We start from the raw sequence: 25,464 nt of genomic DNA, 5'->3' as shown, positions 1-25,464 counted from the left end.
TTTGTTCATATTGTTCTAAGAAAGAGGCCACCTATAGTTTAAAAATAATGGAGTCTGAAAGGCTGTTGAATGGGGGACCAGTGCCTGTAAAACACATCTTTATTTCTCGCAGTATTAATATGTATTTTTCTATTTACATAAATGGGGCCATCAAGTCCCTAAGCCTCATCCGAATTAAAGAGACACTTCCCTTGCAAGTGACAATTAGCTGACAGCTAATATTGTAAAATAATATTTTAAAGGTTTTTTTTTTATCAAATGCTTCTTTGAGGAACCAGGGAAAATAATTCCCAAAGAGAAGACAGAGATTATATATAAACTTGTCCATTTTTGTTCAAATCCTGTATGATCCAACTGAGTAGAGATGAGGTTGTCTCCTTGCAGACATTAGGACACCGTCCCCCACCTTCTTTAGGAAATGCCTTCCCCTAAACCCACTTCTAGGGCCCCCCCAAGGAATGAATACCTGCAGTGAGCACTTGAAAGTGGTGACAGAATAAATTTTGCAACCTACCCTACCCAACCAGGTCCACAAGTTGCTGAGAGGAAGGCAAATGAACCCCACAGTACCCACACCAAGTATGGGGAAAAACTAATTTCCAGCCCCAAAAGGTGATTGACACAATGCTTATCACAAGGCCCCAAAACCTGCTTCTATTCTTATCTCAGGGTGGTGGTGGAAGAGATTTTTTTCACGTCACTCTAGGCAGAGGGAAGGCCTTATAAGATTTCCTTTGGGTGTGCAAGAGCCAATAGGCTTATGATGCATCTTCCACTCAAGCCATCAGCCAAGAAGCTCGCCTCCTCAAGCCCATGGAGAAATTTAGTGTCCACAAAGAGAGGGTATGGGTGCAATCCTTAAAGACCTCAAGAATTTCTTTCCCCTTCTGGCCCAATTCTGAGGCTTCTGGAAAGAAGGGGAATGTGGGTGCCTCAGTTTTTAGTCTGAATAGGGTTGCCAATTTGGTTGGAAGTATTCCTGTAGGTTTCATCACATGACATAATCTTTAATTAAAGATTAATCTTTAGTTCCTGGAGACTCCAGGACAATCCTGGAGTCTTGGCAACCTTAGGTCTGAAATGGTGTCTCAGATTGGGCTCCCAAAAGCTGAAACGACTAAAATCCGTGGCCACTTTTGAAAAAAAGATAGAAACTATTTATTCGGAAAAGAGGCTGCCCTTCTTACTGTCATGTATTTGTGGTATAACAACTCTCTATAGTGAAAGAATAAATCTGTCTGTTCACCTTGTAGTATTGATTGGTGCAGGCTTGCCTTTCTGGTTTATGTCTTTGTTCTTGTAACTGTAATACTATATATCATCTATCATATTGCAGACATTTGCCACTAAAGTTTTACTATATAAAATAGGGGAGAAGAAGCAAAGTGTTTGCTTTGCTGAATCTAGACTGATTTTAAATCAAACTGTTTGGGTTAGGAGGATTTAAGGAGGCATAGAATGAAGCAGTGAAGGGCATAGAATGAAGCAGTGAAGATTTGATTTCGGAGGGCCTCAGCCAGGCCCCTGAATTTTGATTAAGCCGAAGTAGACAAAAAACGTGACTCCTTTGAAGTAATGTCTTGATGTCTGACTAGTTTTCCAAGATTTGGTGAGAGGGGCACAGGTCATTTGCTGATTTGAACTAGAGTAAATGGTGAATTCTCTGTAACTCAAAGTCTTTCCATCAAGATTTGAGGACATCAGTAAGCCAGCCAGAGGTTATGGGCCTATTCAGGAGAGGGTGCATAAGCTTCAGTGGCATGCAAGATGCCGGAGGTCAGACTAGATGATCATGATGGTCTTAAAGTGTGAGTCTATGACACATTTTCCTCCTGCAATTTTTTTATTATGTAAATAACTATCTTCTTTCTTGATCTGATTAAATCCAATCTGATTAAATCAGATCAGAATTCTCAGCACACAAGAGTCTTGTCTTCTTTTCATTTTGGTATTTAAGCTTTTCTCGTTAAGTAAACATTATAATCAGCAAGGGAGATTTAGGTTATATATTCAAGTTTTTTTCCTAACTATAAGGATAGTTAAGCATTGAAAAAGATTACCAAGGGAGGTTGTGGAATTCTCATCACTGCAGGTTTTTAAGAAGACAGACACCTCTCAGGGATCTTCTAGGTATATTTGGTCCTACCTCAGCATGGGGGGGTGCACTAGATGACCCTTTGAAGTCCCTTGAAGCCCTTCATTTCTATGATTCTATGAATAGAGCTCACTGGAAAATGGATTGTTTTTCTTTTTACTTCAATTTTGACTTAAAGCTAAAACCTTTCAGCTGAAAGCTTTTGATTCAGAAATTTTGAGCTGCTGTGGTGCCTCGTGGGAGTTGTAATTTGGATGCCTCATGCCCCAGTTCTTTCTATTGGCCAAGTTCCCTGGCTGGACTACATCTCCCATGATGCACCATAGTCTCCCCTCCTGCTGAGCTGTTGCAGTGCCTCATGGGAGCCCAGCCCATAGAGCAGAATAGGGGCATGAGGCACTGCATTTTTCAAAATCAAAATTTTCAGTTTTTGGCTGAAAAGATTTTGATTTTCAGGTGTTTTTTGTTCTCTAAGACAAAATTTTCATCAGAAAGCAGGTATTCTTTCTGTAACATTTTGTTTAGTCAAAACCCCAATTTTATGTTTAACAAAATGGACAGAAAATTTTTGACCAGATCTAGTATGCATATATATGATTATAAAGTTTCTTATTGTCTCCAGAATGTGAAATTGTGGCCAAAAGAAAACGTTCATTCAGCAGATTATTCCTTGTGCTGATACATTATTTCCTCAAAAGTCCGTGCTGTTATTGCTGTAAAGACTACATGTATAGCTAGAATTTTTCATTCCCCTTAAGTGAGAATCAGTTTGTATCTGAAGAAATGGTGCATTTCAAGTCCTCTTCAACCTGTCAGCATTTGAGGAGTTATTAACTTCAGCTTCCTTTTCTGCCTTTTCAAATCTGACATGGATTTGTCCCACATCTCCCAGAGGCCTCTGTGTGCAATTAGCCATTGGTTTCACTGAGTCATTACTTCATTTTTCATGTAAAATGCACTTGATTTATTACATTCTTCGGAGGGGATGGCAGAGATGGGTCAACAGCAGTTAGAGGAGATTAACGGAGATATTCTCTGCTACTATGGTATCAATCAGTCCCCAGGGAACCTGACTGAGCTGGAGTGGGAGCTGTGCCATTCAAGCCTTGGCAATGGTATACCAGTTGGCTGTGCCACTCCTCTGTGGAATTAGTATGTGTGACTGCAGGGCAGATTTTAATCCCTACCTATATCTGTGAGCGAGGAGATTGTGGAAATGATGAGCTATTAGAAGAATGTCTTTCAGAGGAAGCAGGCTCTTAATTCTCAGTAGGAGTTATGTGAGTTTTCAGAAGCTCTCATATAGGGGAAGAGTTAAAGTGCATAGAAGGAAAATATGTAGGCGGTCATGTTTTTTTGGACAGGCACTACTTATACTTAACGATCGTAGTTAATATCTTCCTAAATAGCAGTTTCAAAATAGTTATGTTACTTTAAATGAATGCTTATAACATAGTGAGTGATATTGTTCTCACAGCGAGAAACATTTGGTGGGTTTTTCCTAACACAAGTGAGCTGATAAGGTTATATATCTGGTACAGTAAATTCTTGTAAGTATTATCACTGATTCTTCAGAAATCTTAGTTGTGGTGAGAAGCACAATATTTATGGCCTTATATCACCTCTGTTGTCTATGGGAGGTATTTTGTATTTTTATGAGGCTGTGACAGAGGTGAGATGCTGGAGACTGAAACTAGAAAAATTCAAGTTGGAAGTGAATGTGTTAAATATAAACAGTGATTGTAATAAATTACTTGAATACTTTACCACAGGATGTGGTGGACTTTCTACCACTGGAAATGTTTAAATCGTGATTGGATTTCCTACTGAAAGATATGGTTTAGATAAAACAAGTTATTGGGCTTGGTGTAGGAACTACTGGGTGAAGTTTCATGGCTTCCGCTGTTTAGGAGGTCAGACTGGGTGATCACAGTAGTCCTATCTGGCCTTAAAAATAAATGGGTTTAGGTGATTTTACACTGCTGACCTGGAATGCCAGTTTTGTGCCACAATATTCTGTGGGGAAGAAACTTACAGAGATTTGTCATTATGTAATGATGGGAGAGCTTGGTGCATCTTCCAAAGATTAGGAAGACAGTATTTCATAGAGTATATAATCTTCTTTTGGAATTTTATGCTTCTAATTCTATCCAGATCCGTAGTCAATATAAAGGGGATCTTTGATATTGGAAGGCAATTGTGATATGGAGCTGACTAATTATATTGAGAGAGCTCTGTATGTGTATATTAATAAATCATCCTCTAGAAAAGCTCAACTAAATTGTAAAAATTAGAAGTATTATTGTGTTAATTATAAGGATAAAGTAAGAAGAAATTATGATAAAACTGAGAAGGTACAAGGGAAATTAGCCTTAAGGTACTGAGGTAGCTTTAATATTAATTTTCAAATTCAGAGGGCCACTCCACTTTCTCTCCACTAATAAGGAGCAAGCAAAAACAGAGATATAACAGAAACTTTTCTGCTCTACAATTGCCATTCTTTCTTTCAGATACACGAATAAACAGGATGATCAACTAAATCCCCCACTAACACTAAAAGTACACCTTGTACAGGATTCACAGAATTAAACAACAGAAGTTTTCTGTAATCATACATTTCCCTAAGGGTTGCCAGTGTAGTATAGCTATTTTGTCGGAAAAGCTTTGTTGAGGATTAGTGGATGTCAATGCTGACACACTGTCGTGAAGTAGTCCTGACTTAGACTGAGTAAATCCTACACATAGCCACATTCAATTGCATCTTCCATTCTTAAACCATAGATATATTTCATATATTCATCTTTCTTATCAAGGTGCTTGAAACGGGATTGGGGTAGGAGTATTGTAAAATGGGACCCTACCTCCCACCCTAAGTTACCTTGGTGGAACGAGAAGCAATCCATCTCTCACTACCCCTGGTGTTACCCAGAGGGACAGGCTCGGAGTGGATCTAATAACTCCAGGAAACTTCCTTTCCCCAGATCTATCTAGCAAATCTACTCCAGCAGGACCTTGCTTGCTGGATCCCAGAACACTGTGGGATTCAGTTTAAGGCTGCAACTTAATTACCCTCTGTCTTCAGGGATGTTACAGCTGCTTGTGAGACCCTGGGCCTCAGTGAACACTGGACACTATGGCGAGGGAGCTTCCAAATCACCTTGCCCTCTCGCCATGGTACCTCTTCCTCAGTTGCTCCTCTTACCAACCGCAGATCTGTGAGGTGGCGTGCTCCCACCTAACGTTACTAGATAGATTCACAACAAGTAAAATACCCCTAACTCGGGTAGCAGTTTTATTTTGAACTAAACTAGTAAAAAGGGCAAACACACACAACAAATAAAACAGATTTACCTTTCTCAGGAACAGCCTAAAAACAGGAAAAAACTTGTTAGCAGGTTTCAGAACATACTATGTAATTAAAAGGTTTTAAAATATGCTAAAGCAATACTTACACTTCTTCCTACACACAGATGAAAAGTCATCCCAAACTATTTACCCTATAAGTATACATACAAATAAACCCACTTTAAACAGTAACAGTCTCTTCCATGGGGTGGTGAAACTTGGTTCGTCAGTTTGATAGGGGCATGTGATGAGGCTCATGCCCTGCCCACTGGATTGCGGCTTCACTCGGTGTTCCACACAAACTACCAGAGCAATATCCAGACCCACCCTTTTTGTGCAAGCCCCAAATCATACCCTACAACAGGGACCCTGGTTCGAGAGGTCACCAGGTGCTTTTCCACAGGGCTTTAGTGAATGAAGACCTACCTCCGAGGTGGGTGAATGCACTGGCTACGCCAGGGGGAGCAACCATTCACTCCCCGTGGTCAAGGGTCATCCTAAGAGGAACAAAAAGGAAAAACCACCCTTCTCTGAGCACTGCATTCCCCTGCCTGCTGTGAGGTGTGGCCACCGCTGCCCAGACTGACCAAAGCTAACGCAGGCCTTTGCCTTAGCACCAGACCCAACAAGCCTCCGTGGATCTGGCTGCAGTTACCCTGCATGACTTGCCACCTTCTCCCTGGCTCAGGGGCTGCTGAGAACTCCCTAGGCCAGTGGTAGTCACGGCTCCCTGTGCACGGCTGGTCTCAGGGCAGTGAGGTGGATAGTGTTGAGGGGTGTTACTGGGCTGCCACACCTCTTCCTGTCTGCTCCACTCTCTCTCCTTATCTGGGGTCTCCCTAATTCCCTTTGCCATCTGTCTCTGGTCCCCCAGGCCACTCCCTACAGCTCCCCATCCCTGGTCTTGTTGTTCTCTCCCCTCCAGGGGACCCTGCCCAGCCAGGTCTGTTATATGCTCTGGGTGGGCTCCCGCTCCCCTCACTGACCCCTCGCTCTGTGCTCGGGCCTCCTCTACATGTATCACTGAGTCTTTGAGCAGGGGCCGTGTGAGTCCAAGAATCCTGACTCCTCTTTGGCCCTTCCCCTTTCTCCTGGCATGGGGAGAGACAACTAAAAATCCATGAAGTTTTTGTAAGGAGGCAATAGGCTGTGCTGTTGACTAATATTGCATGGATACTCTTAGAGCCTAATTTTGTTTTCTCATTTAAGGGGCCAGTGTAATTGACCATATTTGTCAGTGTTGGGGTACGATTTGCATGATTTTTGTTCAGGAAACCAAACTCTTTAAGGGTCTTTTTTTTCCCATATGTAATGTGCTCTAAGCCACAGGAACAATCAGACCAACAGATTCAGTGAATTTCTGCAGCCTAAAGCACATTATGTATAAGACGGTTAAGTGATCTCAGTACTGCTACATGAATATTGTTTCTGGCATGCTGGTGTGGTGTGAAAGTCTGATTTATGTTCAGCAAACCCAGACAAATGATTAAAGTGCAAATGTACCCTTTTCTTTTAATTTTGAAACCTTATCAATTTTAGTTGTGCAGGGGAATGGGAATAAGAAGATTGGTTTCCTGAAATAGAGAAAGGTAGGGGAAAAGATCTTTAAGCATTGAATTTACATGTGTAAAGAACTGTTTGCTAAAGTTTTGTCATTGTCATTAAGTTTGAAAATTATGCATGTTAGAGAAAAAGAGGGGGTGTTCAGTTAAATCATTAACCCATATAGTGTTCAATATTAAAGAATCAACATTAGCCAGTATTTGCAACTTTATGGTGTTTGAGATTGCCACCCATTTGAGATTACCAATCCCATCTGATTATAATAGAAACTAACGATGGTATCAGGGTGATAATTCTTGGGAGAAGCTGACTTTTTAGCAGCTTCCTCTTTCCCTCATATTCAGTTATCTCACAGTAAAGGTAAGCTTCGTGAATGACAGATATTGGGAGGTGAAAGAGGGAAAAATTATCCCAGAATTCAGACTAGCACAATTATTGTAGAGTTGCCTATTCACGCTACAGTAGGTCAGCTTCAACAGTATTTCTATCTGGCCTTGAAAACATGGATTTAGGTGTCTTCAACCCCACATTTAACCTCAGGCAGGATGTTTGGAATTGATGGTATTCATTGGCAGCTCTTCTGAGGGAATAGTAATTCTGCGTTTTACCCACTTTGATTTTATAACAGCAAAAGTACTTTACAAACATGCTAAAGCTTTTGTAACAAAAGTCTATGTATCATTCTAACAATTTTTTGGCTTTGCCTCCTTGCAATTTCACTTAAAAAACTCTGAAATAGCTAGTTATTTGTAAACCAAAGACAGTACTTGGCATATGTATCTAATATACAAATTTGCAGTTGGGCAAAACTTATTTGTCAGCTTCTGGGACAGATAAAAATAAAATATGAACTGTGTATTTCCAAGGCCTCCTTGGGAATTCAACACCTGCTTAGGTAAACTTAGTTTCATAGACCTACACTTTTAGCATCTATAAGGCTAGTTAAAGGCGCAGAAGAAATGTTTCTCATCTTTCTACATGGAAAAAAATATTTCCACTGAGAGGAGCTCGGCAAAATTTCTGTATCATGTGATTTCAGCACATTTTGCTAGTCTGGTCATATTGTCTTTACAGGCTTCATGTATGACACTTTCTCAGTTGGTAGCAAAGGGAGAGAGAGAGAGGTACTTTGAAGGACTAGATGCTGAGCTGTAGTGGAGGAGGTTTCTGTGAACGTCAGAAGAGGACTGAGGTGTGGTTTACACTCACGCTGATCCTTGGCCTGCTCAGTGCTGAGTCATCACCCTGGTGCAGACTAGAAACGCATAAAAGGCCACTCTCATCTGGGTTAGTTTCCATTATTATTATTATTATTATTATTATTATTATTCCATTATAGTTTCCATTATTCCATTATTAGTATTCCATTATTCCATTATGGCCAGTCATCATCCTATTTGTCTAGCCATGCTCCTGCCCTGGGAGCTGGGGAGAGGGTGGCATAAGAGCTGTTATGGCATATCTGAGCAATCTGGGGATTCTCTTGAGCAGGGGAAATGCTGAAGTAGCCAGATAAGCATCTTTTGGGCACCTTTGTGCAGCTGAAGGTCTGGCCCTGAGATTTACTTGTGTGGTTTCACTTTTTTTGGATGTTGCATCACACTGCATGGAATCCAAATCTTATGTCATCTGTGTGAATGATCACTGAACTCAACAATATGCTCTACCTTACGTTGGACTTCTGGGAGGCAAGAATTCTGCCAAGTTGCTGCAGGGCTGATTTCCATTTTTCTGAATCTATCTCGGTGTTTCAGTCCAACCTGTACTTTTTCAGTACTCCTCCTTTGATTTCCTAAATATAGTTTTTTAACTTTCCCCATAGCTGATGTCAAATTGATTAGACACTAATGTCTTGTTATGTCCCTAGACTATTTTTGTCCAAGCAACAGAGGTAGGATAGGCACTTTATGTTCCTCTGAGATTTCTAGCTGAAATGAGTTAATGTGAAAAAAACCTACTAAAGTGTCCCTACTTTCCATTCTCAGTCCTTTAGTTTCATCTTTACTAAGTCTTCAGAACTATTAACCTTTGATTAACCTTTCCTGTTAAGTATATATTTCCAAATTTCTCACATGCTCTCAATGGAATCCAAGTCCCCATTTAAACTAATGTTCACAGATTATTTCAGCTTCACATGAGAAACCTGAGTTTCAACAATCAGATCCCAAACTGAAAGAAAGATGAGTGCATCATATCTAAGGGTATGTCTACACAGGGACTCTTTGGAAAGTTAAGCTAAATTCACTAAAGGTGTGAACTTAAAGCATGTTAATAAATGTGCATTAAACCCTTGAGTACATTTTCATCCCCTTAGAAAAGGATTAAGCTAAAATGAACAATGGTCACCTAACTTCTGAATGAGACAGAGTTTAAATGCACTTTAATTATGCACTTTAAATTCACACCTTTAGTTAATTTGGCTTTAATTTTCCTGAATGACTCCGTGTAGATATGCCCTGAAATTTCTTGGAGGGGAAGACGTTTACGTTCCCCATATCTAAAGCCATTGCAACTCGCGGTCAAATGTTCCAATGGCAGCAATGGAATAAATATAAGGTGACCATTTCTCAAAACAACAGAAAATGTGCCCCGGGCTTCCGGTTTTTCCTGCCTCTTGCTAATGCATATGTCATCCTGTATCCTGGCATGTCCCATTCACTTTGTTTCTTTGGTTGTTATTTATCTGCCCCCACCACAACTCATGTAAGTCTTGATTTATCTGCCCATGTTTCTTTAGTTGTTATTTATCTGCCCCCACCACAACTCATGTAAGTCTTGATAAACTTTACCTTGGTGTTAGCTGTTTTTCCCCCTCCTTTTGCCATCTTCCCCATATTCCTTGTTCGTTTGTTTTAAAATCTCTTCAACTAGTGGTGCCATGAAAAAGTTTTGAAAAGTTCTCCTCCTCCTTTCTTCCATCTCTTCTCCTTTCCTCTTCCACTTTTTCCTACTCTCTGGCTGTTACCCCAAATTTCCTATTTCCCCATTCCTTATCTCTGTAAATCCTCCTTTCCTTACTCTTCTTCCTGAGTTCTTTTTCTGTCCCCTCTTCTCTTTTCCTGCCTCAGTTCTCATTTTCCCCTTTCCTTCAACAATGTCATTGCCCTTCTCTTCTGCCCTAGTGCTCATTTACTACTGCTGGAGACACCAGAGTATTGTACCGTGTGTGTGTGTATATGTGTGTGTGTGTGTGTGAGAGAGAGAGAGCACAAAAATGATGCTTCAGAGCAGCTGTTCCCTCCCTCACACCTAATCACTTTCAGTATCACAATAACTAAAGCACTGAGAGGTAGCCAGTGAGCACTAGATGGAAGGGGAAGCACAACACTTGCTGTGGGTCAGAGAGGGCACTACAGCATAGCTCGGTAGTAAGATGAGCAGGTGATCAAATGTTTTCAGTGAGATCTTGATGAAACAAATTTTTTTGTAAAACTGTCTGAGGCAGTGGAAAAGACTTTGCAAACTGGGACACTGCTGCTAAACTGGGATGTCTGATTATCCAAGATCAATATGCAGAAAGAGGAACAATAAACAGTAAAATAAAAACTATAATCTAAGGCCTGTCAGAAAAGGGCATATTTGGATCCAAGGAAATTAATAACCATTGTGCAACATCAGTAGTTTTTAAACTCTGAAGATCTGTCACAGGCAATTCAACTCTTTTTCTTTTTCCATTACTTTTCATTTATTTGAATTTAACAGAATAATCTCTCTAACAAGATGGTGATAAAATAACATAAGCACTTTACTTGGCAAAAGCAACAAGAACTCATTTATGATATTTTCCCCACTTCCCTTTTATTTTTCTTGTTTACATATCCAAGTACTGAATTATGATGAAGTAAATCATTTACCAGGATCACTTACAATGGCAAAACTTGACCTGCCAATAACAAATACACAGTGTGGAAGCAGCTCTCGTATGGATTGAATTTATGGAAATAGCCCAAATTAAATCTTCCTAAAGGTGAGTACAATATTCTCCTGACATGCCTTGTTCCCTGAGAAATCGTTTAAACTACAAAGAACAAAGGGTTGGGTTTTTTTCGTATTGGGTTTGTGTGCAGATGTGCATGAACCCAGAAGCAGAAGGGCATTCTGGTAGCAAACAGAAATTCAAGACCCTAAAATGAGAGGAAAAACAAGCAAAGAATAATGGTTTTAATCTCATAAACAATATGTATACATGTACATGCACATACATTATCTGTTCAATCTAATGATTAGAACAGGAAATTGAGAGTCATGATTGCTAGGTTTTATTCCTGCTCTGCTAGTCGCTCTCTTTGTGGCTATGTATCAGTCACTTAGGCCCACATTCTCCAAAGTGGCCAGTGACTATGGATGTCTTAGTTTGGGTGCTCAGCTTGAGACATGTTAGGTGAAACCCTGGCCCCAGTGAAGTCAATGGCAAAATGTACCGCTCTAACTGAAGTGTATTGGTGTTTGTGCAAGTATATATTCAGATGTAATACATATGCGTAGGGGATAATTTCCTGGTGCAAGTGCTGGAGAAACCAACTAGGGGTTCTTCTTGACCTGCTGCTCACAAACCGGGAAGAATTAGTAGGGGAAGCAAAAGTGGATGGGAACCTGGGAAGCAGTGACCATGAGATGGTCAAGTTCAGGATCCTGACACAGGGAAGAAAGGAGAGCAGCAGAATACGGACCCTGCACTTCAGAAAAGCAGACTTTGACTCCCTCAGGGAACTGATGGGCAGGATCCCCTGGAAGAATAACATGAGGGGGAAAGGAGTCCAGGAGAGTTGGCTGTATTTTAAAGAATCCTTATTGAGGTTACAGGGACAAACCATCCCGACGTGTAGAAAGAATAGTAAATATGGCAGGCGACCAGCTTGGCTTCACAGTGAAATCCTTGCTGATCTTAAACACAAAAAAGAAGCTTACAAGAAGTGGAAGATTGGACAAATGACCAGGGAAGAGTATAAAGATATTGCTCGGGCATGCAGGAGTGAAATCAGGAAGGCCAAATCACACTTGGAGTTGCAGTTAGCAAGAGATGTTAAGGGTAACAAGAAGGGTTTCTTCAGGTATGTTAGCAACAAGAAGAAAGACAAGGAAAGTGCGGGCCCCTTACTGAATGAGGGAGGGAACCTAGTGACAGAGGATGTGGAAAAAGCTAATGTACTCAATGCTTTTTTTGCCTCTGTCTTCACGAACAAAGTCAGCTCCCAGACTACTGCACTGGGCAGCCCAGCATGGGGAGGAGGTGACCAGCCCTCTGTGGAGAAAGAAGTGGTTTGGGACTATTTAGAAAAGCTGGACGAGCACAAGTCCATGGGGCCGGATGCGCTGCATCCCAGAGTGCTAAAGGAGTTGGCGGATGTGATTGCAAAGCCATTGGCCATTATCTTTGAAAACTCATGGTGATCGGGGGAGGTCCCGGACGACTGGAAAAAGGCTAATGTAGTGCCCATCTTTAAAAAAGGGAAGAAGGAGGATCCTGGGAACTACAGGCTAGTCAGCCTCACCTCAGTCCCTGGAAAAATCATGGAGCAGGTCCTCAAGGAATCAATTCTGAAGCACTCAGAGGAGAGGAAAGGGATCAGGAACGGTCAGCATGGATTCACCAAGGGGAAGTCATGCCTGACTAATCTAATTGCCTTCAATGATGAGATAACTGGCTCTGTGGATGAGGGGAAAGCAGTGGACGTGTTGTTCCTTGACTTTAGCAAAGCTTTTGACACGGTCTCCCACGGTATTCTTGCCAGCAAGTTAAAGAAGTATGGGCTGGATGAATGGACTATAAGGTGGATAGAAAGCTGGCTAGATTGTCGGGCTCAACGGGTAGTGATCAATGGCTCCATGTCTAGTTGGCAGCTGGTATCAAGTGGAGTGCCCCAAGGGTCGGTCCTGGGGCCGGTTTTGTTCAATATCTTCATAAATGATCTGGAGGATGGTGTGGATTACACCCTCAGCAAGTTTGCAGATGACACTAAACTGGGAGGAGAGGTAGTTACGCTGGAGGGTAGGGATAGGATACAGAGGGACCTAGACAAATTGGAGGATTGGGTCAAAAGAAATCTGATGAGGTTCAACAAGGACAAATGCAGAGTCCTGCACTTAGGACGGAAGAATCCCATGCACCGCTACAGGCTAGGGACCGAATGGCTAGGCAGCAGTTCTGCAGAAAAGGACCTAGGGGTTACAGTGGACGAGAAGCTGGATATGAGTCAAGAGTGTGCCCTTGTTGCCAAGAAGGCCAATGGCATTTTGGGATGTATCAGTAGGGGCATTGCCAGCAGATTGAGGGACGTGATCATTTCCCTCTATTCGACACTGGTTAGGCCTCATCTGGAGTACTGTGTCCAGTTTTGGGCTCCACACTACAAGAAGGATGTGGAAAAATTGGAAAGAGTACAACAGAGGGCAACAAAAATGATTTGGGGACTGGAACACATGACTTATGAGGAGAGACTGAGGGAACTGGGATTGTTTAGTCTGCGGAAGAGAAGAATGAGGGGGGATTTGATAGCGGCTTTCCACTACTTGAAAGGAGGTTCCAAAGAGGATGGCTCTAGACTGTTCTCAGGGGTAGCAGATGACAGATTGAGGAGTAATGGTCTCAAGTTGCAGTGGGGGAGGTTTAGGTTGGATATTAGGAAAAACTTTTTCACTAGGAGGGTGGTGAAACACTGGAATGCATTACCTAGGGAGGTGCTGGAATCTCCTTCCTTAGAAGTTTTTAAGGTCAGGCTTGACAAAGCCCTGGCTGGGATGATTTAATTGGGGATTGGTCCTGCTTTGAGCAGGGAGTTGGACTAGATGACCTCCTGAAGTCCTTCCAACCCTGATATTCTATGATTCTCTGTGCTTAAATTTTAAATGTTCAAATATAGGGGAAAATATGAAAAAGTGTTAATCAGAAATGAATGGTTCTCCCTTCCTGGGATTTCCCATCCTGTTGTCTATTGGTCTGTTATTTATACTGTAAGCTCTTCAGGGAAGAGACCATCTTTTTCTCTGTATTTCACACAACTCAAAGCACATAGTCAATACTAAATAATATGAGGTCATCTCATTTTTCCCCTGATGATGCAGAAGTGTTCCCTGTAATGTATTTTTCCAATGGTTGGACAGTCTAGTTTTACACAATGCTTGAATTCTACTCTTACAATCTAAATTTCTTTGTCTAGCTGTCATTGCCCTGGTTGACCTATCATATCCCCATGTAGTATAGCAGGGAATTCCTATACATAATACACACGTTTTACCATTGAATTGCCTGCTTCTTTCTTGATGGCTTCTTAGACCAGATTTCCTTAATGATTTAATTTCTTTTTACTGGCAACTTTTTGTACCAAAGACAGAATTGCTGCTATCCTTGTAATATATATATAGAGAGAAATTCTTATTTAATTTTTGGTCTGTTGTTTGCTTAGTTGGCTGAGCTACTTCTGCCTCTTACATACAGCATATGATATGCCTGCATGACAGATGTTGGAAGATCAGAAAGGAAAAGATTATCCTGGATTTCAGAGTGGCACAATTGTTGGAGGGTTTTACTATTCATACTATTGTAGGGGTCAGCATCACTGGGGATACTTTATCTTCTAAACCTCCCCTTTGCACTAAATTTTCCTTTGCACTACTAATACTATGATTCTTTGCATCTTAGTTGGTCTCTGTAGCAGGTGTATAGCTTCCAACTTCGAAGAGCTAAGAATAGAAAGACTCTGTTGTGTCTTTGCTCTTTCACACAACATTAAGAATATGAGGAAACCACATGGACACAGTTCAGTTCCAAATAACTGTGTTTACTAAGTATATAATAAACATACAAGGCCCAGGTAGGCATTGCTGCTCTGTTAGGTTATGGTGGCTTCTGCAATAAGACAAGGAGACCAATTAGATGGTCCCCAACTGTTTGAAGGAATACTGACTTATCCCTAATACACTACACTCTCTCCAAGGAATGACACAGGTTCATGGTGGGTGTTGTTCCCTTGTCTGTTCTGGCTACTTTTTTACAAACTTAGGTATATTTCTGCAACCCTCTTGTATCTTGTAACTCCATTATCTGATTCATTTTTCCTCCCACTCTCTTGTTTGTCATTGATAGATTTTCCCCTCACCCTATCACAGCTTGAAATGCTCCTTCAGTTTTCCCCATATACCATCACATGCTATTACAGCTAATGACCAATACACAGAAACACACATGGACACACACACATTCTTAGTATAATGTACTGTGCACCATCAGTGCACTAGAAATTGTACAATTGTACCTTGGGCTCCCTGCAGTGAGGATTTTACAATCGTAAAGTTAAATTAATAATGAGGGAAAAAAGTATGACATCCTTGGAGACTAAAGTCTTCTGTTCACAAAAGAAGTACAGCATGGAGAGTAACAGTACCAATCCTGCCTATCTTCTCCCCCAATGTTCCTAGAAGTGAGACAAATTTTGCATATTATTATTATTTTATTATTGTGATTTAGAAGCATAAGACTGGGTCACTGCAAGAGCCATCAAAGAGTAATGACTCCCTCTAATGATGTTCGCTAAGAAAAAGCTGGGTGCTGTTATCAGAAATGTTCTCTCAATAGCTAACAACCAAAATTCAGTGTCAAAGCAGCCTAAGAAAGCAGCTGTGATTCTAACATATCCAATACTTTTGTTCCAGCTTCAAAGAAGAATAGTGTACCATTCCTAGGAATGACTGACAGAAAGCTTCTGTCTATATCCTGTTGTAGAAACTGCAAACCTCATCATGGCCCATTTCCTTTCAAATTGCTCAGAAAAATAAATGATGAAAAAATGTGAAGGAAATGTTTCAGAAGCAATTTTTTCACACTGCTAATAATGTTCCACAACACACAAAAAGCCAAGTCATTTTATCTGTACTAATATAACTCGTATTCAGACTTGCAAAGGGTGTGGGAGGAGAGAGATTTAAACATAGGTCTTGGCTTAATTTAGAAGTGATTGCTCATTAATCTTTGGAATAGTTACCCAAGCTGTCTTCCAACTGCAGGGGAGGCAATTGGCTGCTAACATCAAACCATGCTGTGCTGTATTCCGTTTTTTTATTTATTTAAGTACACTATTTAGGCTTTTCCTCAATGTTTACATACACAAAATTATTGCGGAAAAATATTGCTTAATGAGCTCATATAGTTGGATGGAGATAGTTAGACACTCACTGGCTGCAAATGTTTAGCCTACTTGAGCCACAAGGCTAGTTAGATATAATATTTCACAGTTTGATTTGCTGAGGCAGAAACATTAGACACCATGGAAACGCTGAGTATTAGGCTGAGGAACTCCTTGAGCTGCTGATTCAGACTCAATGATAAAATATGCAAAGAGCAGCTTCCAGCTGAGAAGCATTGCTCAGCTCCTTCTCTCCTCCTATTTAGCTCACCTGGTAGACCTGCTGCCTCTTGGCCACCAGGGTTCTGATTTGTCTCCACTGTAGTAATGTATGGGATAAACAAGCAGTATTGTGTAACAATGGATTGGAGGATTCTAATAACTGGTTAAGTCTATTCTAGTTCCTGTCATCTAGCTGGGGCATATATCAGGTGGCAACATGGACCGGATCAACTCTGGTAAGCTTCTGATAAGGCAGAAATATAAGGTATGGATAGTGTGATTTCCAGCTGTGACATGTAGCATGTTGGCTTGGCCAGGTGGGAGCCTTCCTTTTGAACACTTAATGGAGAGAGGCTGACACATGAGATATAATTAAATGAGTGGTATTTGTGTATTATTGCTTTACTAACGAAGACTCTTCTTTAGTTCAAATGAGAAAGCCTAGTGTTTTTGGAGTCCATGTGATAACATGTGGTATAGGGTGCATAAGCTCCGACAGACCTATTTAGATCTGGATCATTGACTATCCATTTGGGGACTGGGTCATTAACTGGTTGATTCCACTGTGATCACAATTGGTAGGTACAACACTATTATTCATTAAAAAATATAATGGAATAACTGAAGTTCATCTAATTGTATCTTTTTATTTCCTGGACAAAACAAAACACTAAAGAATTATATATACATATGGCAATAAAATATATGGCAATTATATATATATATATATATATATATATATATATATATATATATATATATATGGCAATAAAAATGAAATTAATGTGGGATGAAAGAATAATTCTGTAAAAGTGGGAAAATGTCAATGTAAACCTATTGTCAAGAAAATCTCAACACTAATATATCTTTTGAGAAACAGAAAAGATAGATACAAACATTAAGAGCCTAAGTCAAGAATTTAGGGAACAGTTGAATTTCAGGGACAGTTAAATAATACAATATGTCTCCAAGTAATTTCAAAAAGCCTGAGGACAAGGGTTTCCTTCTTATTGTGTTCCTGTTTTGTCAGCAAAGGACAAACTGAGTGATAGGAAACTCATGTCAGTCAAAAATGCTTTATTTAGTGTAATCCCTTTTCAGGATAATGTGAAAACATATATCTTGTTTTAATGGGACTGCCACAGATGAGTCACATAAAAACAGCTGTGCATCTTTAAACACCAGCCATTCTGTCGTGCAAAGACACTGTAGTGTAGTCTGTTGCTGTTCCTTAAAGTCACATCACCAAAATGTCTAATGAAGTTCACATAAATTCCAACAGGTGATATGTGATGCAGGCAGTCCATTTAATAAGCATTTTAGCGGATGTGGGCTCTGCTACTGTAGCATAAAATTTTGCAAAGGACAGATACTGCTCAGTGCAAGCGTAAGTAGAACAACCTAACCGTGCACTATTAGTGTGTGCGTCTAGATGTGTATGCATATATAGGGCTGGATACTCAGCATGTGTATATTTAGTATAGCTTCTATGACTTATATGGAGATACACCCATTTGTATCAGCTGTGAATCTGTCCCATAGTGTGTCATACATAAAACATGAGGTTTAGGAAAACAGATGACAGTTTTGTTGAAATATTTCATTGGTTTATTTCTGTGTTCTTGAAATTCCACTTATTAGAAAATTTTTGAGGGCCCAACCCACTGCCCCTCTTGCTCACCCTATCCCAACACACAAACGCATACATTGGCTTACGAAATCCACTTCTAGTTCAAAATGTTGTGCTATGGCAATTTTGCTCATTTATAGTGGCACCCAGAAGTACCTTGTACCATCACTAGCAGTTTTGGCTTGGGGAGAGAAGATGGGGGAGGGGGAAAAGAAAGAGGGAATAATATGAAGGTAATTACACACACAGAATGATAAACTGTACACACGCATGCTGTAGACATTCTAAGTGAGTCAAGGAAATGAGAAGCCAGGGATAATAGTCTATAGATAAAAGGGGGGTGTTGCTCCCAAGAGGAGGCATAGGCCTACCAGTTCATTGTGAAGATAGTGGCAGATGTGTTGCCAGTGGTTGGTATACCATGGGGGTGGAAGCAGTAAATCTCGGCACCTCATATAGTGCATTTTCAGTAGTGCTGGTCCCATCTTTGGTCCTGCCTCTGCCACATTTAACTCCTCTACAGTTCATCCACGCCTACTTGTGTGGCTGCAACAGACTCCCAAACAGTCACTATGCCATGGACTAAAAGTTTGGGCAGTTGAATGAAGGCAATGATAGAGGGGGTGGTTGGTTTGATTTCTACTGGTGCAGTGCAGATCACCAGATCCTTTGCTCAGAAGACCCATGCTGTGCAGGAAAATGCTACTGCAGCCAGGAAAGGCTCTGGCAAGGGGAAAGTCTCCCCCTGCTGCCGGAGCCTTCACCCACTACCCTCCCCCGCTGAAGAGGCCTTTCACTGACGTGTAGCTACACACCATAGTGTGGATGCAGCTTGCTTTTCACTGCAGCCTATAGCTACACATAGCCTAAACGCCACCAGTAGTGGTGTGCAGTATAACATGGCCTGGGAGGATGAGTCACAATGGCTTATGCCAACTCTTCGTACTAATCAGGGTAGGCCTATTCAAACAGGGAGTGAAGAGCAATACCATGCAACTTGTATAGCCAGTAACTGCTTGATAACAGCTTGAAATTTAAAAAAGAAACAAAGATTTGCTGTAAAATTCCCAGTCATCCTACTACCAAAACATTTTTACATGAGCTTTCATCCATTTTTTTTAAATGAAAAATTGGTCCAATTTTGCGAACATTCTGTAAACATCAGAACAGGCATATTTAAATGAAGAAAAAAAATACTATGAAAATTGCTTCCTTTTCTGACCTCTGTCTGTCTCTAATAAAATTAACCATATATTAAAGGGGCATGGACCTGAAGTACCTGTATTCATTTTATAAAGTTAAGAACTTACCCTTAAAACCAGATCTATATTATAGACAAAACTGATTGTTCATTCATGTTCTCTTGAAAATTTACAGAGTACATAATACACCATATTATATCTATTTATATTTTGTGGAAAGCAGCAACTTGTGTTTGACCTTTATGGTTTGTTCTCCTGAATCCATGTAAATCTCTGGTTGTGGGAGTTGCTCTGTGGTAGTTCAGGTTTCAAAGAGTTTTTAATGAAATTCATCACTGTTGTTGCTATAATTATTTGTATTCCAGTTGTGCCTCCAACGAGCTAGACACTGTCCATGCACATTCAGGAGGATGCAGTCCTTCTCCCAAAGATTTTATGCTATGAATGTAAAGAACTGACAGCTTTATTGAATACATTGTTATTGGATGTCTTTGTGATACGAACTAAAATATGAGAAATCTTGTGCTAACACTTACTGGGTCTTGTTTAAAACTTGATATGTATTATTTGAGGGTGGTCTTAATTTTGGTCATTCCAAAGGTTAGGAATTCAGAGGAGAGCTTTCCAGGTCCTCATAGGGTCCCCTGACATGATAGGTGTATGTTGTCTTGGTATGAGTTTGAATGAGACAATTGCAGAATAAAGAATTATGCAATTCGGACACTAACATAATAATGTCCCCTATGCTTTCTGTGGCTGTATGGGTTGGAAGAAAGCTCTTTGTCTCTATCTCTGCAAAATAAATAATAATAAAAACAAAGAGCGGGCAGGATTGAGGGGTGGAGTTGCTCTAGGGAGTATGTCATTCTACAGCTCCTAAACTGTGGGTTGATTCTCAAGGAAAGGTTGTGGAGAATTAAAAGATGTTTCAGAAAGCACTAATTCCTTGTGCACATTCTCTTGTTCCCCTGTGTAGAATCAAGAGAACAGTAAGGACAATGGGTTAAAGGTGATCCTGGTGCTCTCTTTTAGTTTGGATGAGTAATCTATCACCGGCCAAAAGATGGGGTAGATAAGGGAGTGACTTCCCACAGCTTCCTGAGATCTACCACTTTGTGACCCAGATCCAAAAGGATCTCTGTCGTTTGCTGCGTCTTTTAGCCTGACCCCCTGTGCACTCTACATGCCTGCTGGTTCTTCGTAGCATAAAGGAAAAATGTGCAGAATGTAGGTCCAGTGGGGCTGCAGAATTTGGGGATTTATTGGGCTGGCAGCCAAGAGAAGATAGAGGGTGGGAGACCATGAAGGGAAAAGTGAAGGGTGGAATGGAAAGATGTATGGGGCAGAGAAGAAGGCTATTTGTAGACTAAAAATACCATCCAGCATTGGGAAAACCCGAAGAAGCACAACAGAGATCTGGCCAAAGGTTTCTGGGGAGCTTGATGCGGGTCAAAGCAGGGTAATCAATACTGAAGTAAGTACCGGTGTGTGTGTCTCACAATGGGGGAGGAGGATAGGAGGAAATATATATTGATTGGAGATTGGTGGGAATAGGGAGACATGATACTGTTGGCCCTTTGACCTGAGCAATTATCCAATATACAGGACTTTACAATTAGGAGGAATAATTGATAGAGCGAGGTATTTCTTGACAGGTGCAGTCCTGCTTATATACAAAGAATGTACACAGAGTCCTGTTTCCCTGAACACAGAGAATAAACAACAGCAGGCAGTTTCCTTGATGACCATTTCAAAACCTGCCTTTCTGGTGACTTTTGTGCCCCAAGGGGCTCTGTGCCTCTGCTGCCTCTCAGGGCCACCTCACGATTACGTCTCTTGCTTTCTGCCTCTCACGCACAGTGACATCCACAGTCATCGGCACATTATGCACAGTGTATACATTGGATATGTCAGGGCTGCCGGGGAGGTGGGGGGAGAGACAGACTGCCCCAGACACCCATTTGATAGGACGACCAAACTGAGTGACACTGCAACCCTGTATGCTGTGTTGCAACACCACTTACTGAAATTTGGCCTGGCAGCCCTTCTCATGATGAAGGGGTGGCTGGGCCAAACCTGAGTGGCATCATACTCAGTTAAAGTGAGAGTGATTCAGCTGTACGTGACATGTGAAGAATTTTTGAGGGTGCCCCTGTTCACACATACAGTTTGTAAGGTCCTCACTGCCGGGAACCCAAGGTCTTTTTTCTATTTGTACAATTTCAAGTGTGCCGATGATGCATGATGCAGAATATTGTGTGTGAGTGTGTGTCCTGGTCATTATCTGTAATAGCTTTGAAATGGTATATGGGAAAAATTGAATGAGGATTTCAAGCTGTGTAGGGTGGGAAAGAAGCTATCAATGACAAACAAGAGAAGAGGAGGTAAAAAATGAATCAGTAAATGGAATTACAAGAGGTAAGTTGCAAAAATATACCTAAGTATGTAAAAAAAGTATCAAGAACAGGCAAGGGAGCAACACTCACCATGAACCTGTGTTATTCCTTGAAGAGAGTGTAATGAATTAGGAATTGGTCAGTATCCCTTCAGATAATTGGGAACAATCCAGTGGGCCTCCCTGTCTTAATACAGAAGCCACCAGAACAGAGCAGCATTGTCTAGCTTGGTCTTGTATGTTTGCATATAGTTAGTAAACAGAGTTTTTGGAAGTCAACCGCATCCATGTGGTTGCCTCTGCATTTGTCACCAGTTTTAGGTCAACCCCTCAGCCCACATGACTTAGATCCTGAACAGGCCTTGCCATGCTACTCATTGCCTTGGGTGATGGTGTCTGCTGTTTCCAGCTATCACTACATAAATGGCATTTAATTGCTGATTCCATTTAACCTGAATGAAGGGTGTTTAGCACTCCACTTAGTTTTATCTGAGTCTATGATGGTCCATAGATCAAAGATCCCCTTGATGGCAGCCATTAACTTCTTCCAGCATAACAGTACTATGGCCCAACACCATCCCCACCCTCAACTTTGGAGATAATAATTGCTCCACTGTGGCCAGCAGTGATAATATTAGTAATGTTAAAATTAATCATAGGTTAAATCCTGAAGTCTCAACTCTCTCCTTACTCAAGAAGCAGTCTCATTGACTTTAATGACAATTTGCCTGAGTAATGATAATTAAACAGTGAATAAGGATTTAGGGTTATAGGCCCAGCCCTAATAATGAATAATTGGTAGCTAGCACCTTTTCTCTGAAGATTTTATAGTGCTTCATAACACACCTGGCAGGCATTTAACAGATGTGTAAAACTGAGGCACATAGACCATTTCAGTCTCATAAGAAATCAGTGGTCCCACTCTGGACCTATACTGATTTACTTGTAACTGAAAATGGAATTTGGTCCCTAGTTATTAAATAAATGGTTTAACCAGTGTTCCTACTTTTCTATTAATACCTAGAGCAATGCAGTGTATAACAGCAGCTGAAGCCTGCACTTTAGGAATTATCAATAGTTTTAATCATATTAGATAAAGAGATCCCTCAGTTTTACCTCAGGGTCCATTACTCTCCTAAGCAGTGCAAAGCTACTGATTTAAATGCTTCTGTCTCAGGTCTTACCACTTAATTGTAACCACTGTATACGATATGTACTCTACTGTCTCCAGCTTGGTGTTATTAATACAGAAGCACTGTATGCATTATCCATTGAGTTGAATTACTTTGGGGAAATATAAATTAAATTGAATTATTACAAACTTCCTCAGGTTAGCAATAAATGAGAAGTAGGAAAGAGAAGTAATCTCTGAAGATACACTAATTCCTTTTAAAACAGTAGATTTTAAATCATGTTAGGATGACACTTCAAGAATCTTTATAATATAAAAGAACTTTACTCAATTGTAGAAGAAACCTGCAAGTCTTATTTCTGATGTTTCCTCAATATATTTTCACTTTGTCATACGTTACTCTTAGTGCAGTATACTCTCCTTCCTGAGTGCAGCAAAATGGCCATAGAAAAATGTAGATGGAATAGCTATATATATGTAAATAATGTAATTAAGTGGTGTGCGTGTGAGTATGGATGTGTTTGCAACATCGAATAATCATCAGTCAAGGATTCTTCCTTTAAGTTATATGGTCTGAAATATGTGGTAGAAAAGATGACTTATGTCTGATCTTGGTAAAAGTAATTACGCAGAACTCTTAGGTCCTTGTGCAGAGAAATAAAGATCTTTCAAAACCTCTGATAGCTAGATCTGAAACGCACACATTCTAGGAGCCAACGGAGGTGGAATTTTAAGCTGGCTCTGCTGACCTGCTAATGTGCATAGAGCTACTTGCAGGGGGAAGGGAGAGGAGAAAAAGAAGCTCTGGGTGGCTTTCTGAGAGTAGAGTTTTCCTGCATACAACAAATCTCAAGAAATGTTTGTTAGTTTATGATAATCCAAGCAGGAGTCCCACAATACACAAGGTCAAGTCCTGCAGAGAACCTGCCATTCATTTGTGGAGTTAAGAGAACCCTTAATAAACTTGCACATTGTGTATGTTTGCACATATGTATGCTTTTTTTCCCAAGAGTTTTCTCCAAGGATATTATTCAGGATGGGAACAGTGACTTCTCCAGGAAATGTGTAGTATTGCATTTGCCCCCATACTATAGAGTTTGAAACTTAATTATATATTTCAAAAAGGATCCCTGTTTGTTAATTGTATTATGTCATTGCCTTAATAGAAAATTATCCATGAAATATCACAGCAGAAAAACAAAGCAAATTAACTGTAAAATATTTCACGTCAGCTGGTATATAAGAATTAAAAGAGATACTGTACTGGCCTACTCATCGTTTTGTAAAGGTGAATAATCCTTTTAAAAATACGATGCCTGATTTTGCCCTAACCGGCACCAGTGTAACACTAGTGAACTCAATAAGATTGTGTGGGCATTAACAATGGTAAAATTAAGAACATCATTTCAAAACTGCAAATCCTATTGAATCTGTTATAATTATTTAACATTAATATTTTAAATATAATTATTTAAAATATTACTTTTTAATTACATTTTTTTATTACATCTCTCAAGGTATAAGGTATTTTTGAAGGCCACAAACATGTCAAAAGGCTACATCTCCCAGCCATTAGATCTAGGGGATCCACAAGGAAGGGCAACACTAGATCTAAGGAGACAGGTGTTGTTCTCTATGTTGATCACCTACAGGTATCCCCTTCCTTTGTCAGCATGACTCCTTTCAGGACGATCTGTCACTTGTGGCTGCTGAAAATTAGCTACAGAGCATGTTTTTCAGGCATTATTGATACTCCCAATGACATTTCCACATGGGAATTACTGGGCTAACCAAAGGCTGTGCAGAAGATACTGATTGATGCCCATTTCCACAACCATCTACCCCGTGGAACCAGAGTATCTTCCATGCATCACACCTATAAAGGGGCTTCCACAGTCTTCGTGGGCTTGCTTTGGTCACTGGCTGTTGCTTTGACAGATTTTGTTTCTATGTATTTCATCAAGTTTTTTGTAGTAGTTGATCTGCACAATGGATTATTCATCCAGAAAAATGGAAATATAAAGTTCATCCCCATACAGAGTACATACAAAGAATTTAACAACACAGATTATCTTGTTTATAATTCCTGACACTGATGCACATACAGTTGAGTAGGAGGGTTTACTTTTTATTGTGGTAGTGTTTTTCTACATCAGTTTCAAACTGGTATGTTCAATGGTAGACTTTTAATGTGTGTTTAATATTGATTTTGGCAGCTCAAGATTTATTATAGAAATATACTGCAGCATGTCAGTGGGTCGCAGGCCCTTAACTAGTGGAGCAACGCAGGTGACACATTACATGAGTTCAGCGCAATTATGTTAGGAAGCAGATTTACAATTGAAATTTAGCAAAGTTAGTAGAAAAGATATCAGTGTCTATAAATAGTACGCTCTTTCCAAAAGATTTTTTTTCCCCCTCAGGTGCTTATTGTTTACTAAATAAATCACAGAAGCTCTCTGGAAATCAAATGATTTGCCCCAGTATCTGAATAAATTGAATTTGCTTGCAGTTGAGCTCTGAAATTGACACACACACACACGATTCCTTTATGCTTTTTGGTTCCTCGTTTACTTGTGACCAAACTTTCAGCAGACCTTCGCAAACGCTGTTGATGCTCTCATTAGTAAATGCAGATACTACAATGTTAAACTTACTGAAAAATGTTAGCTTTTCACTGGTAACCACTCATCATTTCCGGTCAGTATCATGATTATCCATTTTATCATTTATACTACATTATATTCACATAATTTATTTT

The 25,464-nt window shown here is 40.3% G+C and overlaps 1 protein-coding gene across 6 annotated transcripts in view; it reads left to right on the top strand.

Moving 5' to 3' along the window:
• PCDH9 (protocadherin 9) overlaps window positions 1-25,464 on the top strand; it is an 873,980-nt gene that overhangs the window by 643,701 nt on the left and 204,815 nt on the right. The window lies entirely within an intron of this gene.

This window comes from Chelonia mydas, chromosome 1, assembly GCF_015237465.2.
Source record: "Chelonia mydas isolate rCheMyd1 chromosome 1, rCheMyd1.pri.v2, whole genome shotgun sequence".
Taxonomy (NCBI): Eukaryota; Metazoa; Chordata; order Testudines; family Cheloniidae; genus Chelonia; species Chelonia mydas.
Note: the sequence above shows the minus strand (reverse complement) of the source record. Positions and strands in the feature narration are given on the sequence as shown.